The sequence below is a fragment of the Xenopus laevis genome, chromosome 6L, assembly GCF_017654675.1.
Source record: "Xenopus laevis strain J_2021 chromosome 6L, Xenopus_laevis_v10.1, whole genome shotgun sequence".
NCBI lineage: Eukaryota > Metazoa > Chordata > Amphibia > Anura > Pipidae > Xenopus > Xenopus laevis.
In genome coordinates this window covers 100887945-100899872 of record NC_054381.1, presented here as the reverse complement: position 1 = coordinate 100899872, position 11928 = coordinate 100887945, and the positions used below count along the sequence as shown (strand labels likewise).

At 40.2% G+C, this 11928-nt stretch overlaps 1 pseudogene; it reads right to left on the bottom strand.

Annotated features, from left to right (window-relative positions):
• Window positions 1-1051: 1051 nt before the first annotated feature.
• LOC121394472 lies at window positions 1052-1916 on the bottom strand (annotated as a pseudogene).
• Window positions 1917-11928: the final 10012 nt, after the last annotated feature.

The window sequence follows — 11928 nt, the reverse complement described above, 5'->3', positions numbered from 1 at the left end:
AGAAACACTGTAACTGTTAATGAAGCTGAAACACGCTAATTCCTGTCTCACTATCCAATTATTTATTAACAGCACAGCAGGAATTCTGCAGGCTATTCTCCAGAGAACCTGAAAAACAGAGTTATTACAATTACATTTTAGCCTATATTTATCATTCTTTCTTTCAGTTAATAACAGTTTAATTCCCAGATCTACTTATCCTTGCATTTTTTTGTCTAATTTTTTGGCACTCTCCTCCACTGCCAGCACTTTTCACTGAAAATGAAAAAACACTACGGGGACAGCGTTATAGTTGTTCTAATTTTATCACAGTTATTAAAAATTTCCTGACCATCAGAAAATATTTTTGTTGAGGTCTTCTCCTAATTATTTCCACTGTATTCAAACCAATGCCCAGTTGCTTTGACAAGCAGTACCTTAACAACCACATAATTTTAACGTCAACCTAAAGAACTGCAGAACAAGAAGAGTTATAGATTACTATAACATCTATCTGTCTATTTATCTATCTATTATATCTATTATATTCTGGATTTCATGTAGTACAGAAACTATTCACAGCAGCTATTAGTAGAACAAACTTTACTAGGGAGGAAAACATGGCTGAACTGCCAACAAGTTGGGAGAAAGAACAGATAGAGAGGCAGATGCTTTGGGAACAATTATCAGCAGAGCAGAACGACACATCTCAGTTTAACATGTAACAGCGCCATCTACTGGCAGTACATTAACAGTCAATACGTAACACCCCTCCCCTCCTAGATAACATAATCCTCTAGGTGGCAGGGCCTTTGAATGACCCTTCTGGGCCACTCCATTGGGACACTGATAACCTCTCCTTGTGGATTGGTCTCAGTATCTGCTGGTACCTCCTCAGGTACATCTACTGTCTGTTCAGCTGCAAGAATCTCTTCCTCTGGAAAAGCTAGATCAGTTAAGTCAGTTAAGTCACAACTGGCCATGGTTACCCTCTGCATTAGGAAAAGCATTGTCCCCTAGTCTGCTTTGCAGCTGATCAACATGTCTTCAAATAACATGGTCACCCATTGTCTTAACCTTGTAAGAGACAGGACAGGGCCCGTCTGACTGCTGGTATCCATTTTGGTTCCAGTGCATCATTTCTGGCATACATACTAATGCCTGCTTCAAACATCCTCACTATGGAGGCCTGTGTATTTTTATGGAATTGATCTTCCTGTTTATTTTTTACATCAGAAGCCAAGTCGGGATGCAGTCTGTCTAAACAGATTTCAACCCGTCGGTTCATCAAAAGTTCTACAGGACTGCAGCCAGTGCTAGCAGAAGGGGTTTTGTGCTGCTGCAACAAAAATGTTGCCTGTCTATAATTACAATCACCATCAATTATGCTTGTAGTCTGGACCATTTGCTCAGCTTGTCCATTTGAGGATGGATGGAATGGTGATGTATCATAACGAATAAGGTTACTTTCCATAAATGCTCTGAAGTCTGATGATGTAAACTGTGCTCCATTATACAATAGTGTCTGGGAGTCCATGTGTGGCAAACAACTTCCGCAACACTTGAATGACTGCATGGGTGGTTGCAGATGCCACTGGAACAGCTTCCACACATTCAGAAAAGGAATCAACCACAAGGAAGAATGTCTGACCTAAAAAAAAAACCTGCAAAATCAATATAAACCGAGACCATGGGCTCCACGTAAACACCCATGGATGTACCCAGGCTTTAGCATCGGCATGGCCATGGTCTGGCAAGGAACACAACTTTTTACCCATTTTTCAATACATGCATCCATTTTAGGCCACCAGACAACTTCTAGCAAGGGCTTTCAGATTTACAATGCTTGGGTGACTATTGTGTAGGGCTTTAAGAACATGGTTTTGCCCTGCTTTGGGAATTACCACTCTATTTCCCCATAAAAGGAAACCTTGCATGCAGATAGTTCATGTTGGAGTTTCTCAAAAGGTGTGAACTCTTCCTTTAAACTTATTTTTGGCCACCCACCTCCATACCCAGTTCAACACTCGAGACAATACTGGGTCGGTAGCCGTCATGCAGGCAATATCTGATGCCTGCAGAGGGGGACTAGGTAATGACTCTAGTATGAGGACCTCAGGCAAGGCTGGTACTTGAAAATCAGAAGTGTTTACAGGTAAACAGCTTAAAGCATCTGAATTACTTAACTCTTTTCCTGGGCAGCACTGCAACTCATAGTCATATGCATTTAGCAATAAACACCATCTCAGCATGAGTGAAGAAAGTATCTGTGCAGTAGGCCCATTATTTGTAAACAGACCCAATAATGGCTTGTGATCAGAAAGTAATAGCACAACTTTTGCCATACAAGTATTCGTGGAACTTCTTTACCCCTTCCACAATGACTAAAGCTCCATTATCAATCTGAGCGTAATTCCTCTCTGTGGAATGTCGCCAAACGAGCAGATCTCTCCCCGAAATGCCCACATTGAAATGGGCGATATCATGAGCCCTAGGGCACAACGATCGAACCACAATGGATTCGATACGGGCTGTCGGATCGCGGGACCGCATACATGCATAGATGCGTGATATAGATCGGGGAAGCCTGTCGGATGGCCCCACACATGGGCCAATAAACTGCCGACTCGGTCTGTCGGCAGCTTTTATCAGCCAGTGTATGGGGGCCTTGAGAGGTTTATGCAAATCATAATGTCCTAGCACACTGGCTGATGATAAGAGCCTCTTTGCATCCTTGAATGACTGCTCATGCAGGGCTGACCACTTCCAGGTAGCACTTTTGTCCAGTAGTCTGTGCACAGTAGCTTCTTTCAAGAAGGATTAGTAGAAATTTAATAGGCCGAGAAATGCTTGCAGCTCCTGTTTATTTTTGGGAACTGGAGCTTCATGAATAGCTTTTACTTTTGCATCTGTTGGATGTATCACATTTGCATCAACTTTGTACCCCAGGAAATCAACACTTGGTACCCCTAAAACACATTTTACTTTCTTAAGTTTTAATCCAGCATCTGCAAATCGCTGTAATACTGCTCTTATGGTCCCCAAAGGGGCAAATTCACTAAGTGCCAAAGTGTCTAACGCTAGCGTGAATTCGCTAGCGTTGGGCATTTTCGTTACTTCACAAATTCACTAACGGACACTGGCATAACTTCGCTAGTGTTACTTCGCACCCTTACGCCTGGCGAATTTGCGCAACGGACGTAACTACGCAAATTCACTAACGCGCGCATTGTTCTGAACGCTACCTTTTACGCTAGACTTCCTTCGCCACTTCAGACCGGGCGACTTTTCTAAGTCCCTAAAAACGCTGGCGTTTTTTCTTTATTATGGGTGATAGGCTGAAAAAGATCGAAAAATTTTTTGGGGCTCCCCTCCTTCCCCCCTACATTTCCTAGCTCATGGCAACTTAACTATACAGTACAGTGGGCACATGTGTAGGGCAAAATAAAAATTTTATTTGATGTTTTGAAAGTTTCCCAGGCATTTGTAGTGCTGCTACGAATACTTCCATTGAAATTTGAATTTGGCGCCGTATGCAAATTAACCATCGCTATCGTAACTTCGCTTTGCTTGGCGAATCAACGCTAGCGCAACTTTGCAACTTTACGCTACCCCTGAGCGCAACTTCGGATTTTAGTGAATTTGCGGAGCACTGGCCAAAATACACCTGGCAAAGTGCGGCGAATCGGACGCCAGCACAACTACGATTCTTAGTGAATGTCCCACAAAGATTTTTCTTTGGTGAACGACCGATTTTAGAAAAATCCGACTAATCCGTCAAATTATCGTGAGGTTAGTGGGAATCGTACATTTTACTATTTTTCCTCCGACATCTGTCAGAAAATTGATTGGCCAGGTTAAAAAAATGTATCGGTCCCAGTGCAATCTATCTATGTTTAAAGGGCCAAGCAGGCAGCTCCCCTTTGTTTTCCTGGCAATATCGCCTGAAATTGTCTTTTTAGTTGATGGACAAATCGTACATTTAAACGATCGTTTCGAAAGAATCGTGGTCTCACGATAACAAAAAGATCTTTTAAAGATCTTTACATCTATGGCCATCTTTACCCTTTCAGTTAATGATTCCATAGAGTCTGCTCCAATGAGGACATCATCAAAATATGGCACATTTGTAGTCAGCACATATCCTCATTTCACCATTTGGCTTAAGTACAGGCATTATTGGGGTGGACTAGAATTAAAGCTCCTTGTTGCACCAAGCAATCTATTTCGGCATCTACTTTTGGACGGAGAGTAAATGGTACAGGTCGTGGCTTCATGCATATTGGGACAACTTTGGGATCCAGCAGGAATGATATTGGTGAGCCCTTGTATTTGCCAAGGCCTTCTTAAAATGCTAAAGTCTTTGAGGACACTCTGTTGTTGCACAATTTTTTCCAGTTAATTGAATGCCTAGGGGCTCAAACCACTCTACTCCTAATAAGATCGCTCTGTGTCCTTTTGTAATAATGAGGCATAGTTTTCCTCTGTCTTTTCTATAGTGGACTTTAACAAAGCAGGCGCCCACAACATCTACAGGCTTTTTATTGTCCACAATAAATGGTAAAATACTGTAGGTGGGCCATTAGTGGGCCATAATGCATGGAAAGTGTCCTCTGAAATTAAGGAATAGACACAGACTTTATCTACCTCCATTCTACATTTAGATCCTTGTAGTATTACACCAGTGAATTTCTTTTTGTGCATTGGCTCATTTTCAACACTATTTATAAATTCTGAGACATAAATATCTGTTTCTGCTTCCTTCTCAGTAGTGTCGTTTTGGATTTTTACTATATGTGTTGCATCCCCAGATTTTTTTCCATGGTTTTGGACTTCAAAGCTGAATCGACTATGTTATATTAAGGGAAGTGATGGCTATAAAGAGCAACTATAAATGATGGGCTTTTTCACGTACACCTGCAGGCCATGATTACGATGATGTGGCTGCTGTTGTGCAATACAAGAATTCGTCAGGAAACAGATTTTAAAACCAAAGAAATTATGGAAACTTTCTCTCACCATAAGGAAAATGGAAAGTAACACCTAAACATTAACTACCTCCCACTATGCAAGGAAAAAAAAAAATCTCCTGTAATTTTCATTTCCATTGGAATTTTTAGTTGGCATCAGGACTGGAAATGAAACGTTAACAGAATGCTGTGAGCCTGTGAGTTGAAATGCCTGGCCTCGTATTTCAAAGCAATCTACAAAGGAAGCTGCGTATAATACATTTCAGTTTAGAGTTTAAGATAGCAATATTAACAGCATGATGCTACATACATACCATTCCTCTCTCCTAGTCATATCTTGTGATAGACCTTCATTTTCCACTGTCAAACTGATACTTGTCCAAATGACTCAGCTGGGTGTTTATTTTAACCAGTGCTTTTTCTGTTTTTTTTCTGTATTTCAAGTACATAAGACTAAAATGTATTACACTATATGAAAAACACCCTTAGTCCCTAGGGTGTAGTGGGACCCTGAATTGGAGTCTCAATGCATTCCATACTTATTAAACAACAGAACAGACAAATATCATCCTCTGCAGTTTTAGTTTATCAACATTCAAAGTATTTTTCCCTTAATAATCACTGCATATTTTGGAATGTATTCCACAATTCAGCTGACTTCTCTATTTACTGAAACCAAATGGCGTTTTTACCTTTTCAGCATTTCATTTGATTAGCTGCCTCTAAGCTGCCATTTCTTTGCACTTTGTGAATAGCCACAGAGCTGCTGTATAATGTGTATCTGAAATAATGAGCCTTGAATTATAACGTTACTATTATATAGCAGACAGTCCAAAGCTTGAGAAAATATTAAAAATCAAATCTCATATACATATGAAATGTAGCAACATTGTTGCATGTACTAGTGATTTCTTGGAAATAAGTATCAAAAGTAATGTTTACCTGCTGAACAGTATAAGCGATCCCACTCTGTAGCAACACATACAAATCGAAAACATAAAAATGGCTGTGGGCCTACAGCATAGCGGTTGCAGGCACATGGGGGAAAAATGTCTTAACCGTAGTAATGAAAAAATAGGTTTTTTAATATTTATATAAGATCTATTATCTGGAATTCTCAGGGCCTGGGAATTTCCGGATATGTGAACTTTTTGTAATTTGGATCACCATAAATCTATTAAAAACATTGCAACATTAAATAAATCCAATAGGATTGATTAGATGCCAATATGGAATCATGCAACTTAGTTACCAACATATACATTATTACAAATTAGAAATATTTGCTTGACATAAACTAGATGGGAGATGGCCTTCTTTTAATTTGGAGCTTTCTGGATAATAGATCCCATACCCAAGCTCAGGCATCTGACAGCAACACAGAGCATATCCTGTGAATCAGCCAAATGGGGCATCTTCATAGGCAGATCTTAACTGTTACATGACTGTGTTCACCTTGGGTAGCTAGTAGACATCCCCAAAACATAGCCTTTTGGTTCTCCTTCAGGATTTCAAAAGGACAGCCTATAGTTTTAAAGCAATAATAATTTTACAAGTGTAGGGATGTGAAAATCTTAGACACCCTTACACTTTACAGACAGGCACATCCCTAGTAATATGGACACCTCAGTGGGTCCTTATGGGGACCTTGTGCTTATGTAACCCCTGCAGTTCACACAGTGTACACTAGTGGCACTGTGCCAGAGTATAAAAGGTTTAGGAACCATGTGCTCTGGGTCCATTGCTTTAGCCCAACCAAGCAGGCTGGAAGGGAGGGTAGTGCTGACCCTAGGCGCCTTGGCCCTAGTAATTAGATAGCTATACTCGTTTTATAGATCGCTCTAGGAGTGATAGAGAGGTTAATTAGTTGAGCAGCTCAAGGCTCCGCCGAGGAGATTAGAGAGATTAAGATCCCAGGGTATTACTGACCCAGAGTAAGGAACCAAGTGTTGAGATAGGGATGTCAGGAGTTCCCCTAGTCTGCCACTGGAAGATATCCTGAAAAATGGGCAATACCCATCGCATGCTGTCAACTTACTCTCTGCTGTATATTCCCTAGCCTGTGGGGATTCAGCCTATACGTGCTGTGAGTATATGCTTCCTTTATGCTGCTGTGTATGTTCTATACTCCATTGTGGATCAATGTGCTAAATGATCTCTGTGCTATTGTTCAATAAATACTGTTCTTGTTCAACTGTTAAAGAACTACTGGCGCCAATCATTGTGCTATCGCAATCAGGTTACAGTTACACTATACCCTTGCCTCCATCCCGCTGGGAGGGCTTACCCCTGAGAAAGAGAGCTCATCGGTGGTCTCAGCCCACCAAGGAAAGTAGAGTAAATGGCCCTAGCACAAGTCAGTTTACTATAGCGCTACACAAGTATTTAACATTCCCTTCCCCAAGTATTTAACATTCCTTTCCCCCCTCTTCCTTTCTTGGATGTAAGACAAATGTTGCCAGTATATTGAGGTAACATACTAAAGGTTGCAAAGTTTGTACCAGGGCTACACACTAGTGATGGGCGAATATGTCCTGTTTCGCTTCGCTGGAAAATTTGAGAATTTACAGAGAAATTCGTGAAACGGCAAAAAGCGCATTAAAGTCAATTGGCACCAAAATTATTTTGGCGTGCGACAATTTTTATATGTGTGCCTATTTTGTCCAAATGCATCAAAGTCAATGGGCGTCTGAATAATTTTTATGCGCGACAATTTTTATGTGTGCGATTATTCCTATTTAGACGCACACCCAAATTTTTTTCTGGTGAATTTATTCACCCATCACTACTATACACTCATACTAACTAATCTGTCCGAAAGCCAAAATCTGGTTGGTTGCTGTGAGTTACTAAGCAGTTCAGACTACTACTACTACTGTTTTCTACCTATTACTGTACAGGGCTACCAACAAAGTGCTGGGTCTTGAAAAATATCCTTAAAAAAAAAAAAAAACTAAAATCCAAAAGAGACAAAGCTCCTAATGCAAATAGAAAAGGCTGCTAGTTTAGGTAAAGTAATGATAATGGGGGATTTTAATTACCCAGATATTGACTGGAGCAACAGTACTGCTAGATCAGTTAATGGGAACAAGTTTATAAACTTATTGCACAACAGTTTTTTAGCACAGGTTGTTGAGGAGCCTACCAGAAAAAATGCTATTCTTGATTTAGTGATCTCAAATGACCCAGAACTTATAGCAAATGTGCAGGTCATTGAACCCCTGGGTAATAGTGACCATAATGTTATATCATTTAATGTCTGGTGCAAAAAACAAAAATATACTGGGGCAACAAAAACCATGAATTTTGCAAAAGCTAATTTTAGTGCCTTGAGGGCTGCCCTACAGAGCATTGATTGGGGCATTAGGTTTTCAGCTAAAAACACAGAACAGAAATGGTTGTCCTTTAAAATGATATTAAATCATTACTGTTCTCAATTTATTCCCTTAAGGACTAAACGTAGAAGCTCTAAGAATCATCCAGTGTGGCTTAATACAGAAGTAAAGAATTTAATGGGAAAGAAGAGAAAGGCATTTAAAAACTACAAATCTGTAGGGACAGAAGCTGCATTTAATGAATATAAACACTGTAATAAATGTTGTAAATCAGCAATCCGGAAGGCTAAGAAAAGAAATGAAGAGTTAATTGCGGTGGAGGTGAAAACTAACCCTAAAAAGTTTTTTAAATATATTAATAGTAAAAAGATGCAGGTTGAGAGTGTTGCTCCATTAAATAATGGTACCAGTATGGTTGTAACAGATACAGATAAGGCAAATGTGTTAAATCAGTTATTTTCTTCAGTGTATACAATAGAGGAGTCTGGGTTCACTGGCTCACTTAATAACTGCACGAATGGTTCAGCTCAATCTAGTCAGTGGCTGACTCAGGATATGATTCAAAAAGCTTTAATACAAATTAATGTAATCAAGGCTCCAGGGCCTGATGGCATACACCCCTGGGTTCTAAGAGAGCTTAGTTCAGTTTTAGACCAGCCCTTATTTCTGATTTTCTCAGATTCACTGTCATCTGGTATGGTGCCTATGGATTGGAGAAAAGCTGATGTTATTCCAATATTTAAAAAGGGATTACGATCTCGGCCAGGCAATTATAGGCCAGTAAGCTTGACATCTGTGGTGGGCAAATTATTTGAAGGCTTGTTAAGGGATCACATTCAAAATTTTGTCCTAATGAATGGCATTATGAGCAACAATCAGCATGGCTTTATGAAGGATAGGTCATGTCAGACGAATTTGATTGCATTTTATGATGTGGTAAGTAAGATTCTGGATAGTGGGGGGGCAGTAGATGTGATCTATTTGGATTTTGCCAAAGCGTTTGATACTGTGCCCCACAAACGTCTGCTTTCTAAACTAAGGTCTGTTGGGCTTAATGAAGTCGTTTGCACGTGGATAGGAAACTGGCTACAGGATCGGCTACAGAGGGTGGTTGTTAATGGGACATTCTCTACTTGGAGTAAGGTTCTCAGTGGGGTCCCCCAGGGCTCAGTATTGGGTCCACTTTTATTTAACTTGTTCATTAATGACTTAGGGGAGGGGGTTGTAAGTAATGTATCAGTGTTTGCAGATGACACAAAATTATCCAGCCCAATTAATTCCATCCAGGATGTGGCATCCTTGCAACACGATCTTGATAAACTGGCAATCTGGGCAGCTAAGTGGCAAATGAGATTCAATGTTGATAAATGTAAAGTCATGCACCTAGAATGTAAAAATATCCAAGCCACTTATACCCTTAATGGGACTGCACTAGGCAAATCCATTATGGAAAAGGACCTTGGAGTCCTTGTAGATGATAAACTTGGCTGTAGCAAGCAATGCCATTCAGCAGCATCAAGGGCAAATAAGGTCTTGAGCTGTATTAAAAGGGGCATAGAGTCAAGGGAGGAGGGGGTCATTCTTCCACTGTATAGAGCACTTGTAAGGCCCCATCTAGAATATGCCGTACAGTTTTGGTCTCCATCACTCAAACAGGACATTATAGTATTAGAGAGGGTACAGAGAAGGGCAACTAAGCTGGTAAAAGGTATTGAAAATCTAAGCTATGAGGAAAGACTGGCCAAATTGGAGATGTTCACGCTGGAGAAGAGGCGCTTAAGGGGTGATATGATGACTATGTATAAATATATAAGGGGATCATATAATAATCTCTCTAATGCTTTATTTACCAGTAGGTACCAGCTGACACAAGGTCACCCATTCCGATTAGAAGAAAAGAGGTTCCGCCTAAATATTCGGAAGGGGTTTTTTTACAGTGAGAGCTGTGAAGATGTGGAATTCTCTCCCTGAATCAGTTGTACAGGCTAATACATTAGATAGCTTTAAGAAGGGGTTGGATGGCTTTTTAGCAAGTAAGGGAATACAGGGTTATGGGAAATACTGTAGCTCATAGTCCAAGTTGATACAGGGACTAGTCTGATTGCCATTTTGGAGTCAGGAAGGAATTTTTCCCCCTCTAAGGCAAATTGGAGAGGCTTCAGATGTTTTTTTTTGCCTTCCTCTGGATCAACTGGCAGTTAATAAAAAAAAAAAAAAAAGTTGAACGCGATGGACATGTGTCTTTTTTCAATCTTACTTACTATGTTACTATGTATCTAAAGCAGGTGGTTGACAAAGTACAGTAGCAATAAATGTCCTAGCAGTTGTTTGTAACAAACAGTAGAACTGTTGTAAATTGTATATTGAGCTATATTTGGATTAAGTATACAATAAGAACACAGCTTGCTCACTTACTTCCATTATCCATGAGGCAGATGATAAGTATTTAAACATATGTAGCAAGGAAAACCATGTCTTCACTTGCCTATAATATACAAGTTACATGTAAGGCTCTGTGGCTGCAAATTAATCAGAACTACAGAAAAAGGAAGTTGAATGCACCTGACTTTGGTTGGCATTGCCACAAATGAAGAATATTTGCTATTTTGTGGCTTAGACCTGGGGTTCCATGAAGTCTATTACTTGGCACGTTTGGTTGAGTGACTGGCATGACAGGCCATCCACAATTAGTGGTGTGATGGCAAACATTCCTATGGCGGAAGATTTTAATGTTCTGTCTGTTATAAGATAAACTATATTGTACAAGTTATGCTACTTACATTTATGTTCTTATCTCTTAAAAAAGCTGTGGCCTTTATCAGGGGTGGTGGATGGGAAGGAATTTCTGCTGTGGTGGTAGAGCATTTCATAGGTAGATCACTGCCTCCTTGATGTTGCAAGAGTCCTAGGTAGGCCTGGGTCTAGGGTGGCAAAAATGTAATGCTGGCCACGTCACCACTAGGAGTGTAGCAGGAAATTTTGACGGCGGTTTGAATTTCCCACCAACCCAGTCCCCAAAGAACGCAATGGGCCCTAAGACGCAGATCGGTGAAGGAAGCAGCTTGATCAATGATTGTGAGCATCAATAGGGGGAGGTTGCGTGGGGTGCAAGTGGGGGGATTGGGAGTGTTTGCCCCAAGAACAAAGGAGGGGGATCTATTTTGACTCATGGGTAATTTCTTGGTGTAAGTGTTCAGTGTACAATATACTGGGAAGGGTTCTCAGTGAATGATCCCCAGTCAGTGTCATATATAGTGTTCCTATTTTAAGGTACTGTTCCATATGTAAGTAGTTAAACTGCCAAAAGGTCCACCAAGGAGTAGGAATAAAGCTAGTAGTTTGTCAGCAACCCTCAAGGGACTCAATTAAAGATTGATGGATTCTTGGCTGTCAATATGAAGTAGAGCACTAGAAGACCTGAAGGTGATATAGAGAACAGATATGAATCAACCTGTTTTGGTTTGCGTAATCTGCTGAATTTCTATATGGATTTCACTAGAAGACTGTATGTAACAGCTTGGTGCGCTTCATGCACAAACTCCAGTATATGCAATAATACAACTTTGTAAGAAGAGTGGGTTTAGAATATATTGGGCAAAATATTTTTTTACTGTTTTTATTTTTTTTCTCATCTACAAAACCTC